The 12,084-nt window shown below is 53.7% G+C and overlaps 1 protein-coding gene across 7 annotated transcripts in view; it reads right to left on the reverse strand.

The window, feature by feature from the left end:
* Positions 1-7,879, reverse strand: part of BCORL1 (BCL6 corepressor like 1) — a 41,477-nt gene extending 33,598 nt beyond the window's left edge. Inside the window, exon 1 of one of the 7 annotated variants that reach the window (XM_084813912.1) lies at positions 7,767-7,879. The gene's annotated coding sequence lies outside the window, so the exon portion shown is untranslated. The other 6 variants (XM_084813909.1, XM_084813908.1, XM_084813910.1 and 3 more) reach the window with 6 other exon arrangements.
* Positions 7,880-12,084: the final 4,205 nt, after the last annotated feature.

Raw genomic sequence — 12,084 nt, forward strand, 5'->3', positions numbered from 1 at the left:
AAAGGTGCAAGAAGCAGGCAAGAGGGGTGGGAGACCAGTTTCAAGGCAAAGCCTGGAGAAACACATTGTCTGTTTCACCGCTTCAGGCAGTCCATCCAAGTCTCAAGGCAAAATCTGAAAGACAGAGGTGGAGGTGCTGGGGAAATGCTGAAACTGATGAGTTCTCTGCATTTTGCACTACCCTGTTTCGGCCCCCCACCCCCACCCTCACAGGCTGGGTGCTGGAGTTAGGGTCACGTGCTATGGGCTTTGGGTTACATACGTGTGTTGCGCCCCATCAGCGATGTCATGGGCACTATCCAGTAGGTGTCCATGGTGCTCATACAACCAAATTCCAGACAGCACTCTAAACAGAAGTGCCCACCTTCACTCAGCTGAGCAAAGAATTTCAGATTTCCCAACAACAACAACACATTGCTCTCTGAGCATTTTGGGGGTGGGAGGAACAGAATACCCTCTTAAAAGAGAACCACTTCCTCAAAGGAAAATGCTCAAACCCTGTGCAACCATCAAGCAGCAAGTGTGCATTTCGTCTACTATAAACAAAACTCAACATTTTTTTCCCCAGGGGGGAAAAAGCCCCTGGAAGTGTAACACTGGATGGAACTCTGCAGGTTATCCAATCCAGCCTTGCCCAACCTAGTGCCCCCCAGATATGCTGGACTACAACTCCCAGCATTCCCAGCCAGCATGGCCAATGGAATGGTGGGAGTTGTAGTCCAAAGCATCTGGATGTCACCAGGTTGGGGAAGTCAGATCTAATCTAGTCCCAGTGTGGTGGTATAGCTGGTAAGAGTGCTGACTATGGTTTGAATCCCTACTCAGACATGATACCCACAGGGTGACCCTGAGCTAGTCTCTCTCTCTCTCTCTCTCTCTCTCTCTCTCTCTCTCTCTCTCTCTCAAACTCTGTGCCAAACCAACCTCATAGGGCTGTTAGAACTTAAGACAGAATGGGACAATCCCTGTGTAGACTGCCCAGAACTCCTTCGAGCAAAGGCAGGAAAATAAACATGGCAAACCATATTAATAAAGCACCCCCTTCCCTTAGACAAGCTCTCCTAGGTATTATCCAAGGAAGGAGTTCCCACAACCTTCCTAGACAGTTGCTCCATTGCACAACTGCTCTCCAAACTTCTTAGTCATGTTTAGCCTACATCTGTCATGCCAGTTAACTGCATAGTTGGGGAAGTGACAAAAGTTAGATTCTAGTGCAAGGGTGAGCGACTCATGGCGCTCCAGACATTTTGCCCATCGGCTCTAGCCAGCATAATCAATGGCAAGGGGTGATGGGAGTTGTAGGTAAAAACGTCAGGTCTACAAGCTGCCCACCCCTGTTCTAGTGAATATTAATCTGAAATAGAGTGTCTGAGGCTTGGGAGTTTTAAATATTTTCCAAAGCCTGGTTTAAACCCATTAAGGATGCAATCCTATACACTTACCTGGGAGTAAGGCTTACTGAACTCAATACAGCTTACAACTGGGTAGACATGCATAGGATTGCACTGCAGTTCTTGCCCTGCATCCTCAGTGGAAGAGATCCGCCATAGCCCTAACTTTGAACAAGTCTGGTTTCTGCCCAGCGGGCTTACTAGATGCCATGAAGTAGATTCTCGGCTGAGGGGTCTAGACAGACTCTGAAGGGAGCAAACAGGTGGAGGGGACTCACAGCACATGCAGCCGCAGTAGGGGGAAGTCTCTGGATAAAAGAATCCAGAGCCAGTCCTAGCAAAGGGGAAATGGCAAAAGCAGGGGCTGGTGTATGTGTAGAGAGACGCTGGCCCACACAGAAGCCCAGGTGGTCTCTCCTGCAAGAGGACAGATGGAGGAAATAACATACCAATAAGTTGGTGATGGGGGTCTTCCTTAGGAAAGACATAAGAAAAGGGAGACTGGAAGGTGTCAACTGAGATTGTCAATTGTTTATGTAGTTATAAAGTAGGGGCTATTTCTGTAAAAAAAAAAAAAGCCCCAAAAGGAAGAGCAAGGCACAGAAATCCCAGCAGTAAACTCTGAGTCAAGTTTCTAGTGTGAAGCTACCCTTCAATTGCAATTTAGCCAACTAGCTGATGTTATTGTCTCCCCAGCTCCTCTGCCTACTGCACCCCTCCAACCATCAAACAGCTTTCTACAAAAGCAAGACACATAAGCTTTTCTGTCCCCAATGTGCCACTATCAGAGATGGCCAGCCATGGCTCATTCCCATTGGATTTGTACATGTTCTCTGGTGTTGCACCCACAGCAAGAGATGGTGCGGGAAAGATGTAGGAAGGACTGGGGCATACATAGAGGTCCCATCCCACATTATGCTCATCCTGACCCCCCACCCCCATTATGTTCCTCCCGAACACTTCCAAATGTGCTATCTCTAAGGTTCAGGTTCATAAACTGAGAGAACCATAATTCCTGCTAGTCCAAATCACAGACTGAGGGACTATCCCAGTTGGCAACAGACAATATTACGCTACTCCACTTTAGGATGTTCAAGGCACTTCACATGCAATTATTTCAGTAACTTTTACAGCAATCCTGTAAGACAGGCCACTATTATTATCCCCATATTGTGGATGGGCAGCCTGAGAGACCGTTTGTTTAAGGCAGGGGTGGGCAACTTGTGGCCTACAAAATGTCTTGGCCTACAAGGCCCATAATCCCTAGCCAGCATAGTCAATGGTAAGGGATGATGAGAGCTGTGGCCCTTCAGATGTTTTGGCCTACAAGTTACCCACCCCTGGCTTAAGGGCACCTAGTTCAAGGCAGAGGCATGATTTGAATTGGGGACTTCTTCCTTTGTAGCTCAGTCTCCCAAAGCCACTACCCTAAACTAGCCTCTCAGAAGAGAGACTATAGTGCAGACCCAGTGTCCGGACATAGCATTAGATGCTGTTGCAACATTTTTGCTCAGGCCAAAGTAGCAATCAATATATTTATATATATATATATATATATATATATATATATATATTTAAACCCTAGCCCAAATAATTTAAGACGTACCAAAAAAAATAACACAATGGAAATAATGCCAGTGGCTGGAGCAGGTTTGAGAACTTCAGTGGCTACCACAAAAAGTCAGTTTGACGACTCTGCTCAGAAAAGGCAAACTGACATGTGCTGCTTGCTGAGGCAAAGGCCAAAAGAAAACAAGATCCGTCAACAGTTAAAAGCCAGACAGATTAACAACATTTCTTATAGCTTCCAAGTTTTCAGGTCTGCCGTTGAGATGAAGAAAGAACGAGGTTTATTTCCAACCTACAATCTCTTAACGACAGACACACCGCACGTAAACAAGTGGCTTCCCGAACTGCATTCCACATACAGCAGCAGTATCTTTCAAAAACACTAACCAACCCACCCCCCTCTAAAACAAAAACACAGCCCCCACGACGTAGGTGCAGTTACAAATTCAGCAAGCCCAAGTTCCTAAAGCTTTAGCAATATGACAAAGTTGCCCTGTTTAGTTACACTACTTCCTGTCCTGATTTAGGAAGCTGCAGATTCAGAGCAGACGCAGCACTGGCAACGTGCAATGAAACAGAGTACCTCTGAGTATATACAGAGTCCGTCATCACAAAGTGAGTGAGTGAGTGGGAGAGAGAACACAGCTCAGCCTCTACACACCTAGGCTGAAGGAGCAAAGTTCCTAGGTCAGGGGAAGCAACTTACTAACCACTGTACCCAGCGGAGGCCTTATCACTGCACCGCCAGATTTGGTCTGCAAATAACTCCGGCTCAGCTTCCAACCAGCTTCAATGGAAGGTGTGCATTTGGGGCGCCTCACAGTGGAAGTCCCCATCTAAGCCCAGCCCCTCTTCCTCCCCCACTGCTAACGAGGCAAGTATGTACATAGTGACTGCCAAGACAATCTTTGCCTGCACACCTGCTCATTCACCGTTTAAGTATGTGCAACCGGGACAATGCACTCCAAGCGTGAAAGACAGTGGCCCATCCCCACCTAAGCCTGGCAAACTTTCCAACCATCCTCTGGTAAAGCCTCTCCCCATCTCTCTCTCTCCCCTCTCCTGGAAATGGGCATAGCAAGTCCTGCTCACTCGTCTTGCACACTGCAGCCTGGTGGAGAAGCCTCGCTGTGGAAACCTGTCACAGCTGCACATAAGCATCACGTTTTTCAAAAACAGCACAGACAGCTCTCCATTAGACCCCTTTGAAGAGAGGGGGAAACACACACACACACACACACACACATGCCTCTCTGCCGAAAGCCAGCGATTGTCCAGGCGATGACGCGATGCCTGCAGAACATCCCCCCCCCCCTTCATCCCCATTTCAGCTTCAAAAACGTCCCATCCCTTTACACTCCCCTGCTGCCACCGCCAGGCTCCGATTTTCTTGGCAGGATAAAAAGCTACACGACAGTAAACATGCCCGACTGCTGGCGCTGCCCTTTGTGGGGCCAACCTGGAAGCGGGCTGGAGCAGCCTGCAACCAACCCCCCCCCAAGGGGTGCTCATTCTACGACCATCTACCTGGACAGGGTAAGGCAGCTGGGAGCTGACATGCAAAGCCACAAAGCTATCCCCCGCTCCCTTCTCCTCCTCCTCCTCCGTACAGAACCATTCTCCACCCCCAGTCATTTGCTCTGCGATGCAATCCACCAAGACATCCAGTTTTAATAAAAAGGGCAGACCCGTTCGGAAAGGACCTGCCAGCTAGAGAGGAATACCCCCCCCCCTGAAACCTCTGTTCCACCATAACCAACACAAGCCCCCTCCAAATCCAGCAAAAGTTGTCCCCGAAAAGGCACGACCTTCTTTCCTCCCCCACCCCCAGCTCCTGGTAGGGTCTCTGCCGAGGCTCAGAGAAAGCAGGGGCGGGTGCACCTCCGCCGGGTCTCCAGCGGCCCGCCTCTATCTTCCCACCGTCTAACATTCGTCTAACATTCAGCTACTCCTTCTCCGAACCACGTCCCTCCCCTCCTCCCTACCTCCGGGCACTGTGATCTAGGCTGCCCGTCCCCTCGGGGCCATCGCGGGCATCGCCCTTGTCTCTTGTTGGGGCGAAAAGAAAAGAAAGAAAAAGGCTGCGGAGGCGGCAGCAAACAGCACCCAAGAGTCCCGCCTCGAAGGAAGTGGCCGGGAAGGGACCAGCCTGTGGCTTTACCATTCGGGCTGGATTTTACCTTTTCAGGCTTCCTTTCTGCCGGCGGATCGACCAGCACCGCATGCAGGCGGCGGGTGCTGAAGAAGACCCTCCCGTCTCCCCAAAAGCAGCGTCGGAGAGGGGGAGGAGCTGTGCGATTCGGGGCTCCCCACGCGAAAGCCGCAACCCACACCCTCGACGTGCGAAGACCGCCGCACACGGGCACCACCACCCCGTTTCCTCTCCGGAGGCCGCAGCAAAAATGGGTGGGTGGGTGAGTGGGCGGGCGGGCTGGAGCTCCCCGGGCCGTCGATCCGCCCGTCCGCCCCGTCTACGGCAGAGGAGGAGAAGCGAGAGGAGAAAGGGCGGGCGGGCAGCCGGCCGGGACGCGGCGCCTGAGCAAGTCCCCCTTTCGGAGGCGGAGGAGGAAGAAGAGAAAGTGAAGCTTCCCCCTGCTGCTCGCTCGCCCGCCGTCGGGTGTCCCCGCGGGCGAGAGCAGCAGCGGCGGCGGCGGCAGCAGCAGCCGCCCCGCGCGGCCCTGCTGTCACCAGCGTCCTGTCCTGGCCGGGACCTCGCCGCGGAGGGAGGCGGAACCACGGGGGGGGGTCGTGGAGCGACGGAGAGAAGAGGGCCGCGGTCCAAGGCCCGCTCCCTGTTTCCATGGAAACCTCACTCACACGCCGCGCCCCCTCCCCCGCCCCCGCCCCCTCCCCGATGGCAACGGAGGCGCGGCGGCAGAGGGAGCGAGAGGGGAGAGGGGAAGCCGCCGCGGGCCCGCCGGGGAAGGAGCGCGGCGCGGGGCGTCCACACGCACCTGCTCCCGGGGCGGGCCCCGCCGGGGGACGGGGCCGGCCGCGCCCGCGGGGAGCCGGGGCGCGAGGGCCGGTCGGCGAGGCTCTCCCGCCGAGGCGCGGCGGCGGCGGCGGCGCGGGCAAGCCGGGGAGCGTGAGGACGAGAGCGAGCCGCCGCCGCCGCCGCCGCCGAACTGCTGCTGCTCGCTGCGGGGCCTGCCGGGAAGTGTAGTCCGGCCGCCCGGCGGCCCCCCACGCCCACCCCGCGCCGGGCCCTGCCCTGCGGACTACGGCTCCCAGGCTGCACCGCGGCTAGCCCTGCCCGTGCGGGAGGGGGGCTGCTTCTGAGCCAGCCGAGTCCGGGGGGGGTGAGAGGAGGAGGGGCTTTGCGCCCTGCCCGGGGAGGGGGAGGGGCTGGGCAAGGGCGGGGGGCAAGGGCGGGGACCGTCCTCCACCCGAGGGGAGGGAGAGATAAGGGGGGGAGCGAGGAATAAGAAGCCGCCGCCGCCGCCGCGCTTTGGGGCTCTCTCTCCACCCCCCACGCACCTTTCCCCGGGGTTGCCCGTTCACACGCACAGAACAAGCCCTCGGGTGGGCACCCATCCCAAAGATGGACATGATTAGCTCTCTCCCCATCGATGAGGTCACGGGACTAGAGCGAGGGAGGAACGGGAGCGCGGGGGCCGGGCTGCACGAAACCTCGGGGTGGGTGGGCTCTACGAATGAATTTGGGGTTTTTCCCCCTTCTTCTTTTGGAGTGGGGGCGCAGGGGACCCGCGTGGCATAAAGGAAACGGCGGAGGAAATCCCGGTACGCACCGAGTCCGGCGGCGGCTCGGCCGAGGCTTCCGCGGTGCCTAGAGCCGCGCGGGCGCTTCTCTGCGCAGGGCGAGGAAGGCGAAGCCCAACGGGCGCGGTGTCCCGGCCGCCGCACCGACGGAGGGGGCCTGCAGGCGACCGGGGGGGGGGAGGCGAGCGAGGGCTGCGGCCACGCGGATGGGAAGCGGGTGCTGGTGGTACCTGGGGCTGCCCGAAAACACCCCCCCCCGGGCTGCTGCGCGCATTTCACGCCCCGCACCTGCGTTGGGTGGGCGCCCCCTCGGGGCCGTGGCGCAGCGCGCCGTCCGAGTCCCTGCCTCGCTCGCTCGCTCGCTCCCTGGGCGGCGCAAGCCGTGATCAGCACCGGCGCGCCCCGGGGAGCGGTTGGCCTGCCTACCTCCTTCCGTCGCCTGCTCAGCTCCTCTCGGGGATGCGGCCGGAGGGAGGCGCCCCAGCTCGGCCGGAGGATCGGCTGCTGGGCTTGACCCCCCGCTGGCCGGCCGCGTCCGTCGCCTGCCTGCCTGCCTGCCTGCCTGGCGGCCACGCTCTGTCTGCTCTGCCGCCGCCGCCGTCCGTCCAGGGTTGCAACGCCTGCCCTGGAAGTTGCTCGAGCTTCGAAGGCCGCGATCGCCGGCCAGGCCCGCCGAGCGAGTCCCACCTCGCGGCGGCAGCACAAGCAGAGAGCCCGCGCCGCGCCGCGCCGCGCCGCTCTGCTCAGTCCGGCCCCCCTGTGGGCCGTCTCGGCGACGATCGAGCCCGGCTTGCCTTCCCATGGGCCCGTCTTCCTCGCCACTGCCCAAGGCCCTCCCCTCTGCTCGGCCGGGACCCTCCTCTCTCGCCCCCGTGCCTTCCCGCCCCCGACCACTCGCGGCGTCTTGCCCCCCTGCCCGAGCCCAGCGCCCTCCCCTACCAGGATCGCGGTCCGTCTAGGGCGGGCGGCGATCGGCCCCTTCCCCCGCCGATTTTTCTGCCAACCCGACGCGTTTTCACCCGCGTGTGCGACGCACACTTCTCCCCTCCAGGATACCGTCCAAGCGCTCCGATCGCTTTGCCACACCTCCGATTCCCCGGGCTTTAAACCGGCTTCCCTCTGCTCGGACTCGGCGCCTTCCGCTGACTGCTGTACCCGTTCTTCCTGCCTTTTATATTTCACTCTGGGGCTGCGAGCCCTTTCTTCCTTTCGCAACCGGTAGACAGGATCCCACCACCACCACGCACCACAAACTGCAATCCGAGGCTCTGGGCGACTTCCGTGAGGCGGCAGGATGCCAATGACTTACTCTCGAGTAGGCTTCCTGACAGCTCCTGGAGTTCCTTAGGTGGGAATTCGGAGGCTTGCCCTACAGTCGAGAGGAATGTGCTTTATTACATATTGGAATGTTAAAATATGGCTTTGCCATTTCCAAATAACTTATTTTTGGTGGGCATGGATGGAACTGCGATAGACCCCCCCCCCTCGTAAATCTGCAGAAAAATGAGCCACATTCTTGTGCGTTCAAAAGCATTGGCTCCCCTAACCCCTGTTCATACTTATTTCTGCTACTTTTCTTTTCCCTTGTTTCTCCCTTGTCTTTCTTGCTTCAAACATCTGTGGGAGGGCCTGTTTCAGATTCCTGACATTGAAGATACTATCTGCAGTTTAAAATCTATAAAATGGGATATGGTGGTAAAGCCCTAAGAGGCGATTCCACTGCACTATCTGAACCCGTGCAGCCCAGTCGAGTGAATGAATACTGGCTAGAATCAAACCTCCAATATCATAGGCAACTGCTTTATGCAAAGGCAGACCACTGGTCCATCTGCACAAACTAGCATGGTAATTTGGGGTTTCAGGTAGGAGTGGTTTATTGAGGCCTACCTGGAGATGCCGGGGATTGAACCTGGGACCTTCTGTGCACAAAGCATGTGCTCTGCCTTTGACCTGCAGCTCTTTGTGGATTGAACCTGGGACCTTTGGCATGCAAAGCAAGTGCTCCACTGAGCTATAGCCCTTCCCAAGCTAATCTCTGCTCAAGACTAGTATATCTTCTCTAGTCTGTCTACCCTAACATTAGAAGAGCCCTGCTGGAGCAGACCACGGGTCCATCTAGTCCAGCATTCTGTTCACACAGTGGCCAGCCAGCTGTCGACTGGGAACCCACAAGCAGGGCATGAGTGCAACAGCACCCTCTTACCCATGTTCCCCAGCAACTGGTGTTCACAGGCATGCTGCCTCTGATGCTGGAGGTAGTGGGTAGCCATCAGGACTGGTAGCCATTGATAGCCTTCTCCATGAATTTGTCTAACCCCCTTCTAAGCCATCCAAATTGCTGGCCATCACTACATCCCGTGGTAGCGAATTCCATAGTTTAACTATGCGCTGTGTGAAGTCCTTCCTTTTATCTGTCCTGAATCTCCCACCAATCAGCTTCATGGGATGACCCCGGGTTCTAGTATGTTGAGAGGGAGAAAAATGTCTCCCTATCCACATTCTCCACACTATGCATAATTTTGTACACCTCTATCATGTCTCACCTTACCTTCCTTTTTTCCAAGCTAAACAAGCCCAGCTGTTGTAACCGTACCCTTCTTCCCACCAATACTATGTCCTTCTACTTCTGGCTGATCCTTCCTCCTTTAATGCCCCCACACATGCTCAAATGCCATCACTAGCTTATTTTCTGTTTCTACCAGTGGTGGAAATTACACCGGGGATGCGGGAGTTAAAATAGGGTGATCGTGAAGGTGGCCTCCCTAGGCATTACAGCAGCTGCCCCCCCCCCCCGTAACCACCATTAAATGACAGAGGCTTGATCACAAAGGCCTGAACAAAATTCCTATCAGAAGAGGAAATGATAGATATTGGACAAAATGCGTTAAGCATGTGATATACCTTTCCACAGTGAACCATCAGTGACTGTTAATTCAAAAGCAGCAAGGTTTAACAGCAAGGCAATTACACTTTTAACACAATGCATCTAGGTCTTGCAATTCGCTTCCCACAGCATTGGTGAACTGCAGGTGAAGATCCTTGGACATGAAAACAGACATCCAGGTACTGTAAGGCATGTTGGGTTGGAGAACCAAGGAAAATGGGCCTGAATCTACTTGGAATTGGGGAAATCGGAGCCCAATTCAGGGAACGTGCTATCCTATAACCTCTCAGCAGCAGATTTCCCTGTAATAGATGGATAATGGACCCTAATAAAAATAACTCCTCCTTCCAGATGTAATGAGTATAGATGAGGTACTCTCTTTCTGCTATGGAGATCTGTGTTCTTAGAATACTGGTTTAGTTTAGGGCCCGTAGTAAAGTATCATTGTTTGGGCTCAGTTCACACATTGCATCAAGCTATGGTTTGCACTAACCATGAATTAGACCCCACACTATGGTTTGAGCCTTCCAAATGAACAGCCAGACACCATAGTTTTAGAGTTGCTTTCATTTCCTATGTGTTCATCGTTTCAATTTCTACAGTGCAGGAGACTCCTGGAGTAGCAGCAGCAGTAATGGTATGGAGTCTGTCAAATTCAGACATCAAACAAGCCCATGGTTTGGAAACCTCCTTCAAACCCTGGTTTGTTGGCTGACTTCCAAACCATGGTTTGTCCATTCAGATCACATGCCAATCCATAGTTGAATTTTCTTTAATGGGGTTTGGTGGTGATGTCTGGATTGAGCCACAGAGGGTGAGCCAAAGGGTCACCAATTCAAACATTGCCACAGCCTCGCTAGGTAGTCATTGGCAAGCTGCTATTCTCCCACCCTAGTACCTCACCCTAGTACCTCACAATCTGCAGTATGGCGATAACAACTGACCTACTTTACAGGATGGTTGTAAGGGATTACTGAGATAATGGGTGTGAAATTTCAACACACTGAACTGCTATAGAAATTTATAATAATAATTATTAAATATTCTCAAGCATTTCCCCCCAGCCTGGTGCCTTTCAGGTGTGCTGGACTACAACTCCCATAATCCTCAGCTAATAGCCATGCTGGCTGAGGATAGTGGGAGTTATAGTCCAACTCATCTGGGGAAGATTGCCCTTCAGAATAGGTCCAAGCCTCCTCCATGGTGCTGAATTGCCTGTGGATTCCCAATGCAAAGAATGCCCATTATGCTTCTTGCATTGGGTTCTCAAAGTTCCTTGCAGTTCAGGAAATTCTTCCTGTTTTTCCCCAGTATAAAGCAGTGAATGAACAGCCACCCTTCTTCCAGCTTGTTGCAAATATAAGAGTTAATGGGACCCCAGCCAGCATCAGGCCGCAGGACACTGTACTGCAGACGAATTTAGGGACAGGGCAAGCTGGGGTAGACACAGAAGAGAGAGAAGTGGGGGGGATATATATCATGGGGGTGTTCTTGTATGTGAATGTTAGCAGAGGTGGGTTGAGTCAGGTATAGGTGGCCTCATGTCCTTTAGTCTGAGCTTGCTGAAGATCACCATTGCCTCCGTTGGAGCCCATATCTAGGGCCAGTTCCTGCAAGCAGGTACGCTACTTGATTTCTCCATGCTCAATTAGCATACAAGTGGGGATGGTTCACACACGTAGAACACGTAGAACCTCACGTAGTGACTGTAACATCAAGAGAGAGCTTGTATGTGTGAATGGGCCATGCCTGATCTAATACCACCAATAGGTCTCTGGTGCCTTCTCATAACACACCAAACACATTTGCCAATGGAGGTGCGTCTACCCCCAAGGACACCAGTATGTCCTGCATGTATGAACCAGCCCTTGAGAAAAGTGTGGTGTAGTGGCAAGAGCCAGTGTGGTGTAGTGGAGAGCCAGTGTGGTATAGTGGCAAGAGTGTTGGACTGGGAGCTGGGAGATCCGGGTTCTAGTCCCTGCTTGGCCATGGAAGCTCACTGGGTGACTTTGGGCCCATCACGGACTCTCAGCCCAACCCACCTCACAGGGTTGTTGTGAGGATAAAATGGAGAGGAGGAGGCTAATGTAAGCCACCTTGGGTTCCTTGCAAGAGGAAAAAAAGCGGGATATAAATGCAATAATAAATAAATAATAAAAAAAATAGAGCGGCTGTATGTGGGAATGCCTCCACCCAAAAGACCTGTTTCTTGTTTGCTTGCTCCTTGGAAAACAAGAAGCAGATACAACTGTGTTGTGTGTCTCTGGAAGAAACGTACAATGATTTGGAGCAATATATGGATTAGTATTTTATATTTAACTGAAAATGAAAAAAGAAACCATTGTTTCTCAGTTTTATATAAGGTAGGAAGGAGTGGGCAGACTTCAGGCTTATAATTTGTGTGTGGGGCATGGGGGAGGGGGAAGGGTACTAAAAACCCAAGTTCCACCAACCGGAGTCTGGTGCAAAAGATATACACTTAGAATTAAAACATTCTGAGCCGAGGAATCTGTTTTGGCA

The sequence above is a fragment of the Heloderma suspectum genome, chromosome 9 (genome assembly GCF_057233095.1).
Source record: "Heloderma suspectum isolate Gila_16-S chromosome 9, 16-S_ref, whole genome shotgun sequence".
In the NCBI taxonomy this organism is placed as follows: Eukaryota; Metazoa; Chordata; class Lepidosauria; order Squamata; family Helodermatidae; genus Heloderma; species Heloderma suspectum.